The 12,192-nt window shown below is 33.4% G+C and overlaps 1 pseudogene; it reads right to left on the reverse strand.

Annotated features, from left to right (window-relative positions):
- Positions 1-492: 492 nt before the first annotated feature.
- On the reverse strand, positions 493-9,133 carry LOC132057892 (ferritin-like catalase Nec2; annotated as a pseudogene).
- Between the last annotated feature and the right edge of the window lie 3,059 nt (positions 9,134-12,192).

The raw sequence follows: 12,192 nt of genomic DNA on the forward strand, positions 1-12,192 counted from the left end.
CACCCCCGGCCACCCTCAAACTCCCATTCCCCACTCCATCCCACTCCCAGAGTTTTTTCTTAGATTACATATATATAAATACTTTAGGAAAATATTTTTTTGCTTATATACCAAACACTAGAATATAAGTAAGAAACTCATGACTTATTTTTTCCAGAAAACATTTTCTTTCGTATCAAACATACCCTAGTATAAGTTCGTTTCATTATCAATCTATAATTAGTGGGAATGTGTAACAATCTACAAACTAGTCAAGTTTTTTACAACGTACAAGAAGTTAAAATGCATATATTGTGTAAATGTTCTTACGCAGGCCACTTATATAAGTTAAATTCAAAACAGAAAAAAGTATGATGTGCATTCAAGGAACATGTGAGACAACACAAAAGTATTCCACATCAGCTCTGTTTATTTAGAAAAACATACAAGTGAAAGGCAAAGATGATGAAATAAAGTTCACAACAATTAGTCATTTCACATTATTTTCATTTTTCATGGCTCTTTAAGCAATATTTCTCTAGCAATCCTTCCATTAGCACCATGGGGATAAAATCCACCAGGAATACTCTCATTTCCTGTGGTGTACACAATCCTGGCAATCTCTTTCGGAGTTCTGGCATACGCGAGAGAATAATAATTAGCAGATATAATGTTAGTTTCTGTTCGATTTTCAGCTCCGAGTTCTAACGGGACAATAATGCCTTCATCTTTGATTCCGCACATTCCCAACCGATTTCTTAAATTTGAAATTCGATCCATAAAATCAGACACATTGTATTTATAAGGATGTACTATTTCATGAGCTCTCTCATATAGGTACATACGAATAGTTGCATCTTGCGCTGCTTCTACTCCCAATAGTCCTGCCACAAGATATGATAAAAGAAGAGAAAACGTCACCACATATATATATATTGACCAAATATATTATATTTTTAGATCACACGATCAACCTTCCCTTTGAACCAGTCACAAAGCTCTCAACTGAGTTGTTTAGGTACTGGAATTTCATCTCTCGTTGCGGCCTAGTGGGTTTTAATTTCAAAAAATGTGGTGCGGGTTCATCTTTCTCGACCAGTTCAGGTTCAAGTAAGTAATAAGGTAGATCATCTTCAATGAAAGAAATTATAGAGTAATTGGAAGGGATAATTACATTTTTGGACCTCTTAAAAGAATAATAGCCAGTAAATGTATAGATTTAGTATATTAATAGGTATAAATATATCTACTGTATACTGAAAACATACATATAACATATATCATTTGTGTATAGGTTTTGTATATTTTGGCTTTTGGCTAGCGCCCATAATTAATTTCGGCCAACGTGACCAAAAATTAAAAAAAAACCCTAATTGGAAATCCATAGTTGTGATGCATTGTTGCGGTCATTCGCACAAGTCCCCTTATTATGGTCTGGTCTTTAATTTTTCCCCCTCACATCTGAGTGTTTTAATTTTTGTCCTTCAATACATTAATTCAATAATATTAGGACGAAACTACCCGTCCATCTCACATAGCTTACGGTTTACTCCAATCATCTTCTTCCCCAATTTTTTCTCTCTCCTCCTTCAAATTTCAAACCCAGGAGCTTCAAATATCAACAATGGTAGATTTCAATATCAGCAACATAAACGCAATTGAGATGAACTCAATATAAGTAAGACTTGGATTTTTTTTTTCCAATTGGATGGAATAATTTATCAGCTATTCTTATTTTAGATGTGCGAACTGGATTTTTTTAGAATTGTTCTTATTTTAGCATATAAAATCTCAATTTCGAGTCCGGAGACGCTCATCTTTATGTCTTTTGGGAGACATTATAAGGCATGTTATCATTTGCATTTGCTGGATTTCTTCAGCTATTGGTAAACGTAGCTTGCCTCTCTAGATTAAAAAGGTCATCCACAAGTTTATGAGTCCTAGCTATTGCTATGTTACGCTCTTTGAAAATCATTTTCATGATGAAAAGGCAGAGATGTTATCACATTAACCACAATTAATTGTATCCTCTCTACAGTTAGTGCGAGAGCTGCAAATGATAGTTTCGTGTTTCCTTTGATAGGCGTGTTTCTTCATGCAAAGATAAAATAAAGGTATCACATAGAGGGCAAAATCTGAGTCAGAGGCGGATCTAGGATTTGAAGGTGGCGGGTGTCATAATTTTCTTCAATGTACATCTTGTTAGGAGCGTGTATTTGGGTAGGGTCCATCTCTTTTGAGTTTTCGGGTCAACTTAATAGGCCGTTTTTTATTTGCAAATATGAAAATTATATCTCTAAAATCAAGAAACGAACATAATTAGCATCTTAAACAAGGAATCACACCCATTAACAACAGAAGTAAAATCAACATTTTCACCAAGGAACTTACATCTTTTATGTATATTAAAAAATGAACTTGCACAAGTAAAATAACATCTTCAATAAGGAAATTACACCAATCAAAATAAGAAAAATTATAGAAAAACTCTTCAATAGGTAAATTACACTCCATAAGTAAATGTAGAATTAGATAAACTATAAGTTTTCAAAAATAAATCATAAATTTTATGTTTTTTCTAACCAATGCTTACGAATTTTCCATCACAATTTAAGTAGTAAATTGATTTAAATTGAATTTAACAATTATAGAAAAGCACAAATTTTTATAATACACTCCCTCCATCCATTTTTATTTATCCACTATACTAAAATAGATGTCCACTTTTACTTGTAAGTTGTATAGTTTGAAAATCCAAGACATAATTTACCATTTTATACCCATTTTACCCTTATTATTAAGTACTCCAATTCATTTCTCATTTTATTTATTACTTATTAAGATTGTCCCAAGTCAAATATAGACCAAGAACATGGACAAAGGGAGTAACCAACAAAAGAAATTATAAAAAAAGTTGAATTTTGATCTCAATCCAAAATTCTTATTGAGATTCACAGATTTGAGATTAAGAGAAATGCTTAGTTTAAGGGATTTTGAAATTTCTATTTTATGTGTTCTCGCTAGAGATCACATATAAAATAATAGAATAGAGAAAAGAAAATATAAATAATAAAAAGATAAATAGAAAATTGAGAGAGCCGAAAAGGGAAATGACTGGTACAAAGGAACTAAAAAGCAGAAAGAAAAACGGGAGTCGGAAAATGTTCAAGATAGATTCAAACTTGTGTCTACCAGCCATGACACCTTTGTCTAATTTGCGACTGGGGGTGGCAGAATCAAGCAAATTGCAACATAGGCATATAAAAAATTTATCAATTTAGGGGGTGCCATGCCACCCCCACCCTAAAGGGTGGATCTGCCCCTAATATGAACTAATAATTGATTGGTCATGTAAAAATGGAAAATCTTGTGTATAGGCAAAACTTCCAATTATACATACTTACAAGTTTTGCCCAATAAGACAAATTATGTCATATAAGGCAGAACTTAATTATGCCTTAATGCAAAAGTTATGCCTTATAAGACAAAAGTTATTCCTTAAGGCATAACTTAGAGGAAAATTTCTAAGTATGCCTTATAAGGCAAAAGTTTGGAATATAAAGATAGGCCTTAAGGCCTAACATGACTAACGTTGGAATCTAAAATTATGCCTTAAGGCCTAACTTGACTAAGGCCTCATTTGTTTTCATTAAGGTGAAAGCGTCTGAATCTGAATGCACATCTGAATGATTAAGATGTTATCTCTAGATATGAACACTGAATAATTAAGATCGTTTGTTTTTCAATATCTGAATGTGCCTAATATATTTATTTAAACGTAATAAATATATAATTCAAATAAAAATAAATATAAATCTAATAACATAAAAAATTTAATTGATAAAAAAATGAAACATTTATATTCGGTAGTGATGTACATATGCTTTTGTAGTGGTGGTAATGGAATGGTGGGTGGAGGTGACAGGTAGTGGGGTGGGGGGTAGAGAGTTGGGTGGGTAGGGGGTATGTGGGTGGATGGGAGTTGGGTGGGTAGGGGGTATGTGGGTGGATGGGAGTTGGGAGGGGGAGGGTGGTAGTGGTGTAATGGCAAAAGTGGTTAGTGGTGGTGGGATGGAGAGAGGTTGGGAGAGTAGGGGTGGTGGTGATTGTGACGGTAGGATGGTGGTTAGTGATGATGGTGGTGGAGATGGGGTAGGATCGAGGGGGGTGGTGGTGGTGGTGGTGTGAGTGGAGTGGGTGGTGGGGGTAGGCGGGTGGATGGGGCGGGGTGAGGGTGGTGGGTCGGGGGTGGGGAAGGGGGTGAAGTTGACATATAAAAATACCTCTTAATGATATTAAGACTTTATTCAATATCTTAATGATTAAGACCTATTTAGACCAAATAAGTGTTTAGATCTTAATCTAAACAAATGCACTTAATAGCCTAAGGTCTGAACCATTTAGATTCTGACCTCCATTAAGTGCAAACAAATGAGGCCTAACTTTGGAATATAAAGATAGGCCTTAAGGCCTAACTTGACTAACTTTGGAATCTAAAGTTATGGCTTAAGGCTTAATTTCACTAACTTTGGAATATAAAGTTAGCTTGACTAACTTTGAAATCTAAAGTTAGGCCTAAAGCCTAACTTGACTAACTTTGGAATCTAAAGAGGCCTAACTTGACTAACTTCGGAATATAAAGATAGGCCTTAAGGCCTAACTTGACTAATTTTGGAATCTAAAGTTATGCCTTAAGGCCTAACTTGACTAACTTTGGAATATAAAGATAGGCCTTAAGGCCTAACTTGACTAATTTTGGAATCTAAAATTATACTTTAAGACCTAACTTGACTAATTGTAGAATCAAAAGTTAGGCCTTAAGGCCTAACTTGATTAACTTATGAATACAAAGATAGGTCTTAAGGCCTAACTTGACTAAATTTGGAATCTAAAGTTATGCCTTAAGACCTAAATTGACTAACTTTGGAATATAAAGATAGGCCTTAAGGCTTAACTTGACTAATTTTGGAATCTAAAGTTATGCCTTAAGGCTTAACTTGACTAACTTTGAAATATAAAGTTATGCCTTAAGGCCTAAATTGACTAACTTTGGAATATAAAGTTATGCCTTAAGGCCTGATTTGACTAACTTTGGAATATAAAGTTATGCCTTAAGGCCTAATTTGACTAACTTTGGAACATAAAGATAGGCCTTAAAGCCTAACTTGACTAACTTTGGATCTAAAGTTATGCCTTAAGGCCTAACTTGACTAACTTATGAATACAAAGATAGGTCTTAAGGCCTAACTTGACTAACTTATGAATATAAAGATAGGTCTTAAAGCCTAACTTGACTAAATTTGGAATCTAAAGTTATGCCTTAAGACCTAACTTAACTAACTTTAGAATGTAAAGATAGGCCTTAAGGCTAAGGCCTAACTTGACTAACTTTGGAATATAAAGATAGGCCTTAAGACCTAACATGACTAACTTTAGCATCTAAAGTTATGCCTTAAGGCCTAACTTTATTAACTTTGGAATCTAAAGTTATGCCTTAAGACTTAACATGACTAACTTTAGCATCTAAAGTTATGCCTTAAGGCCTAACTTTATTAACTTTGGAATCTAAAGTTATGCCTTAAGACTTAACTTGACTAACTTTGGAATCTAAAGTTATGCCTTAAGAGATCGTTTGGTTAGAAAACAAGTTATCCCGGGATAACTAATCTCGAGATTAGTTATCCCGGGATAACTTGTTATTTCACCCTCAATGAGGGATAAAAAAAACACTATAATCCCGGGATACCTAATCTCGGGATTAGTTATCCCGAGTTTTTATTCCAACCAAACGTGGGATAAGACGACACTAAATTTTTATCCCCGGACTATTTTTGCTTATCCATCATACGAAACGAGCCTTAAGGCCTAATTTTATTAACTTTGGAATCTAAAGTTATGCCTTAAGACTTAACTTGACTAACTTTGGAATATGAAAATAGGAGGCATTAACTTGACTAACTTTGAAATGAAAATAGGCCTTAAGGCCTAACTTGACTAACTTTAATATTTTTTATGGTTTGATGTTAATTTGGGTGCTTAGATGTCAAAAGGTTTACAATTCATGTACATAGGTTAATCTTATCTGGACAACCAAAATAGTGGGAGGAATACATAATAGGATAAATTTTAACCAGTCCATTTGTTTCCTGCTCTTATTTGCTCTCAAACTGAAACCTCTAAAACAACTCAAGAAAAGAAAAATAATGATACTTTTTGTTTCCTAATCAACTAAAGTACTAGATTTTGATACTAACCAATCTAGAACTGGAAACATGTAAGAACTAAAATAAACAACCAGCATCAAGAGAGCAAATGCCAAATCGCAGAAATAGTCCAAGATAATATTGAAATTGTTGTAACCTTCTATCTTTCCAAAACAGAGCACTTTGAGAAGATTACTAGAGAACTCTAAATATATACATAGCTCTTTGAAGCCCTTATGAAATTAAATCTGAACTTCGCAAAATACCAATATTGTCTATGTAATTGCCCCTAGCCAAATACATAAAACTAGCATACAAATACTTTTATCAAAGTGGGTTGCAGATTCGTTCATTCATCAACCATGAGTTCCACAGCATAAACAAAATCAGTTTGGGGTAGAGGAAAAGCTAAAGGTTCAAAAAAATCTGTATCAAGATCTCAAAAAGTAGGTCTCCAATTCCCAGTTGGCCGTATTGCTAGGTATCTGAAAAAGGGTAGATATGCTCAACATCTTGGCTCTGGTTCACCTATCTATCTCTCTGCAGTTCTCGAATATCTTGCTTCCGAGGTCCTTTTTTGTCTCTTTAATTTATGAATTTCTCTTAATTAGTACCTATTTGGGCTTTGCCTGATGTAATTTTGATTTCTTGAATTTTTCAGGTTCTAGAGCTTACTGGGAATGCTGCTAGAGACAACAACAAGAACAAGATTATTCCGAGGCATATGCAACTTGAAGGATTATTCCACCATTGGTAGAATAATAAGGAGAATGAAGTTGCAGAGCAAGAGAAGAAAAGGCGTTGAAGAAGAAAGCTACGCTATTTGGGATGGAAGGTATTTGCGTCACAAAAGTTTCATTAAATGAAGATAAGGGCAGAAGATAAATATTTTAAAAACCAAGGGTAAAAATTAAATACCACTCCTTAGGATACTTAGAGCAAAATCTTGGCATTTGTTGTTGGCGGAGCTACAAGCCCGTCTACGGGTTCGGTAGAACCCTATTACTTTGATTAAAACCTTGTTAAAACCTTGTATTTATAGTTTAAATTTTACTTAATCTGTATAAATATTTATAGGGAACTCAGTAAGCTGTCTTTTCAAAAATCTAGAATTCATATATAAACTCAAAATCTTAGCTCCGGCTCTACAAATAATCAAAGAAAGCTTAAATATTTTCCTCTGAATCTCATGAACTTACACGTTTCGAGGCATATCCTTTGAGGTTGGGATTCATACCAACGTAGCCATTTGCTCCAATATGTGGTATAACATAGCAAGATAGCATGTAGCTCAAGCTATCCCTGTAGGGATCAAATGGGGGCTCCAGTTTGTATTCAAATGCTGCATTAAATATTTTTCCAATGTTTTCAGCGGTAAGATTCAGTAAAGGTCTAGGAATGCCGCCCATTACTTCGTTAATTGCCCTAAACAAAAAAGAAAATACAAATTAGTATAATAAAAATGTTAATAGCATACACACTTTGAAAAATAAATAAAAATAAGGGAACTTATGAAAAAATATACAACTCAACACAACACATTGCTCTCATGTTATCATATTTTTAGTTTACACCCGCATAATCAATTCTTTTTCCCGCAACAGTGTTATACACCTTGTATACAATATTATACACTTATTGTAGAAAATGTATCAACCTTGTATAAAAGTGTTGCAATAGTGTATAAGAAGTGTTTAATAGTGTATAAGAAGTGTTTATACACATTTTTACAATGTCATACACACTTATACAAAAATTGGGTTTCGTCTTCTACGAACTCTATTTGAAATGCGTCAAAAACATCACCAAATAGCTCAAATCTCATCAAATAACTTCGTACTTTAAAGTCAATTCCAAAACTACATACCCAACAAATCTCAATCATCAATTTTTCAAAAATTTGAACAAATCAAAAAACTCATTTGTGAGTTTTCAAGCTTTTACAACCCCTTATAATTAATGAAACTTTTAATTTTTACTTTAATTCACTGACAATGTTTAAATTGAGCTGATAAATATGAATAGCATTCTCAATTGATTTTTAAGACTGAAAATATAAAAATAATAATCACAAATTAAGGAAATATTGTTTTTCCCTAAATATTTCATATTATATACAAGATGGGCCAAATAGGGAAAGATATGAAAAATATGGGCTCATTTTAGTTATAAGTTTAGGCAAACTGATACAGAGGATAAAAAGTTTTTTTCCTTTTTCGCATGTCAATCAAAATTAATTACGGGCGCTAGCTAAAATATACAAAAGCTATACATTGGCTATGTATATAATGTGTGTATGATATATATATATATATATATATATATATATATATATATATATATATATATATATATATATATATATATATATATATGTGTGTGTGTGTGTGTCTGAGAGCAGGCGCGCGCGTGCGTGTGTATGTATAAATAAATATACATACATACATATGTATATTTTATGTATATTTATACTTAATATACAAAATATATATATTTGCCGCCTATTATTTTTTAGAGCGCCCCAAAAATTTGATTAACCCGGATAAAAATATAAAAAAAAATAATGTGGGAGAGATCAGAGAATATAGTACGTAATACCTTAGATGGCCCATTTCTTCGTAGCTAAATTCCACTATAATGCTCTTTGTGAAGGGATAAGATTTGCTTTTTGGCCACCAACCGGAGGGGGTCCTCCCTTTGTTAAATATGGTGCCATAACATCAAGACCATGCCCAAAGGAAGCCCATAAAAAATATTCTGCTTCCAAGTACTCCAAATTCTGTGCAAAATGCACGTAGTCTCTGTCTTCTTTGTACACTGGGATTTCATCCTTTGGATACCCTGATTCACAAACTGGATTATTTGAATGACAGACAAAGACAAGCTCACTAATAAACACTATGGAAATTACGAAGGCCGAAGTAAAAGCCATTCTTTCTAAGCTAATTAATATTATTTGTGTTGATATTACTCCAATTTTGATTCCATAGAAGTATTTATAACTGCCTTTTGCCAACTGTGAAGAAGTCCCACATTGTTGGTGAATGGGATGGATAGTCTCCCTATATGTTTTGGCAATTATCAGCTCTTGTGAGCTAGTTTTTTAAGTTGATTTAGGTCTAAGATTTATTTCTTTAACATGATATTAGAGCAGAATTCATCTCAATTCTTGTTTTCAGATGTCGGACCCTCATATTAAATTGTCGGGCATTTGTTTTTATTAAGATTAAGATGTCTGAATCTGAATACACATCTGAATATTAAGATGTTATCTCTAGATCTGAATACTGAATGATTAAGATTGTTTGTTTTTTCAACATCTGAATATGTAAAAATCTATCTATATTTATCAAACATAATAAATATATAATTCAAATAAGAATTAATTAAATATCATATCAATAAAGTATTAAAAATCTTAATTGAAACAAAATAAAATCATAAATTGCAATTCGTTCGTCTTGTGGATTTGAATTTAAGCTTCGCAAACTTTTCTGTATTCCTACTCAATTTGGGTGTAAATTATACCCAAGAAGCATCTAATAATATCAGATTGAAATCTGAGGATGGCATGTCAAATACTAAGCAGGGAAGAATTGAGAAAGAAAAACAACTCCTCATTACTGTTTTTATGCAAAATAAAGTACCCCTTCGACCTCTGAAAATATTTACAGCAAATTAACATAAGGGTAGTAGTTTAAGTTGGATTTTGCCATGGCTATGCCCACAACGTTGATATCTTTGATTTAAGCCACCATTCTATTGCAAACAGAAAACCAAAAAAATAAAACTACAAAAGATATTGTTTTCCAACAACGTTGATATCTTTGATTTGAGCCACCATTCTATTACAAACAGAAAACCAAAAAAATAAAACTACAAAAGATATTGTTTTCCAACAACAACGAAAAACACATAAAGCTTTACGAAAGAAATCAGGTAAAGTTTTTGAAATCTAATATTAAAGAGAGAAGGTTTCGCTAGACGATAGTTGAAGAAAGAGAGGCAGGCGCTGTTGATAGTAGGAGAGAGAGAGAGTCCGTAAATAAAATGGTAAGAGTAAAATCTGAATGCTATTCAGACTCTATCACAGATCTGAGCGATTCAGACTCATTCAGATATAATAAGTGATTTTAAAATATAAAAATCAAATACACTTAATGGGCTGAGATCTGAACCATTCAGATTCAGAGCCTCATTAAGTGCAAACAAATGAGGCCTGACACTGCTTAAACAAATGAGCTTCTTTGGCTCGCTGTTGCTGCCGCTAACCTCCCGAGTTCGAGTCTAAGCAAGCGCACTTGCGCCTTCACTTTTTACGCTTTTTCATAAATGGCCCTTCGTCTGTACTAAAAACGTCGATGTTGCTAGTCAGATTCGAACTCCTAATTCCTTGTCAAGTTAGAACAAAATAAACTAGGCTAACCAGATTCACTTTAGAGAAAATTGTAGAGATTAAATTACTTGTCCAACGAGGAACTGGACACAATAATAAAGTTTAAAGCTAAATCCTGGTGTTGAAAAATAAATCGTTCTCCAATCTTGAGAATAGTATTTTTATTAACATAACATTGTTATGTCAATTATTCACTTGTTTTTTTTTTTTTTTTTTTAAATGTCAACACTGCTTAAAAAAAATCCTGTGTATGCCAGTGAGTGGGTTTTTTTTTTATTTTCTTGTGTTCGGTACGTACGCAAAACAATCTTATCCCAAAAGCATTTGTATATAATCTTGACACATATTATGGGAGGTGGGGGAGGGGGTGGGGGTGTGGGGTGGGTGGGATGGGGCCTATGGTGGGGGTGAAGATGAGGTGTCACTACTGGAAACAAAGGTTTTTTCCACCGACATTCAAAGGAAAAATTTGTGCTATAAAACATGATTTTCCCACCTCATTCTCACCGAACCAGCTCACTGGGAAAACGCATGGAGGGAAACAAGTTCCCATTGAAACGCTGGGAAACTTCTAATTTTTTCTGTGTTGAAACCCTACTATTTAGGTTTTTCCACGGAAATTCAGTGGGAAATAGTCACTGAACATTTTTCAGTGAGAAAATAGAGATTTTTTTAGTAGTGTGTGTTGGGTAATGAGGAGGACACAATCTATGTGTTGTGAAACTTGTTTCCTTACTTTTACTAGGAAAGTCATTTTCCTCATTTTTAAGCAACTTGTTTTCCTAGAGAAAATATTTTTCAAAAATTTTGACCAGCCAAACATGAAAAAATTCAAAAAAAATTCCTCCATATCGAATACACCGTTCATGTTATGAATTTGACTGATATAAATGGCCTGCATAAAAAAGGTTTACATAATATATATATGCATTTTAACTTCGTGTAGTAAGTAACTTGACTAAATTTACTGGTTGTTAAACATTTTCCACTAATTATGGTATGAACACACATAAGTACCACTAACTACTCTCGTGAATTGGTAGAGTTACTTTATGTTAGAACATCGGGAGGTAGTGGTGGATCTAGAATTGATTATGTTGGTTCAATGGAACTCATTATATGTTTGTTCCAAACTCATTTACTCTAAATATTGGATTCACCCCTTGAAAGAAAGGTGTTCGCAATTGATTTTTAATCCTTCTTTATCCATTACTTATTTTGTAAAATTATTTATGTGATTCCGCTTTGATTATTATTCCCTCACGTATGCCAGAACTCCACAAGAGATTGCCAGGATTGTGTACACCACTGGAAATGAGAGTATTCCTGGTGGATTCTATCCCCATGTTGCCAGAGAATTCCTCAAGAACCTGAAAAATGAATAATTGCTGTGAAGTTTACTTCATCATCTTTGCCTTTAACTTGTATTGCTAAATAAACAGAGTTGAGATGGAAAACTTATATGTTGTCTTCATATGTTCCTTGAATCCCCATCATACTTTTTTGGGTATGTTCGGTACAACGGAAAATGTTATCAAGAAAATAAGTGGGTTGAGTTAGGCCGTCCATTTCTTTAACACCAACAAAAAAAACAAAAAATAAAATAAAATTGAA

The sequence above is a fragment of the Lycium ferocissimum genome, chromosome 5 (assembly GCF_029784015.1).
Source record: "Lycium ferocissimum isolate CSIRO_LF1 chromosome 5, AGI_CSIRO_Lferr_CH_V1, whole genome shotgun sequence".
Taxonomy (NCBI): domain Eukaryota; kingdom Viridiplantae; phylum Streptophyta; class Magnoliopsida; order Solanales; family Solanaceae; genus Lycium; species Lycium ferocissimum.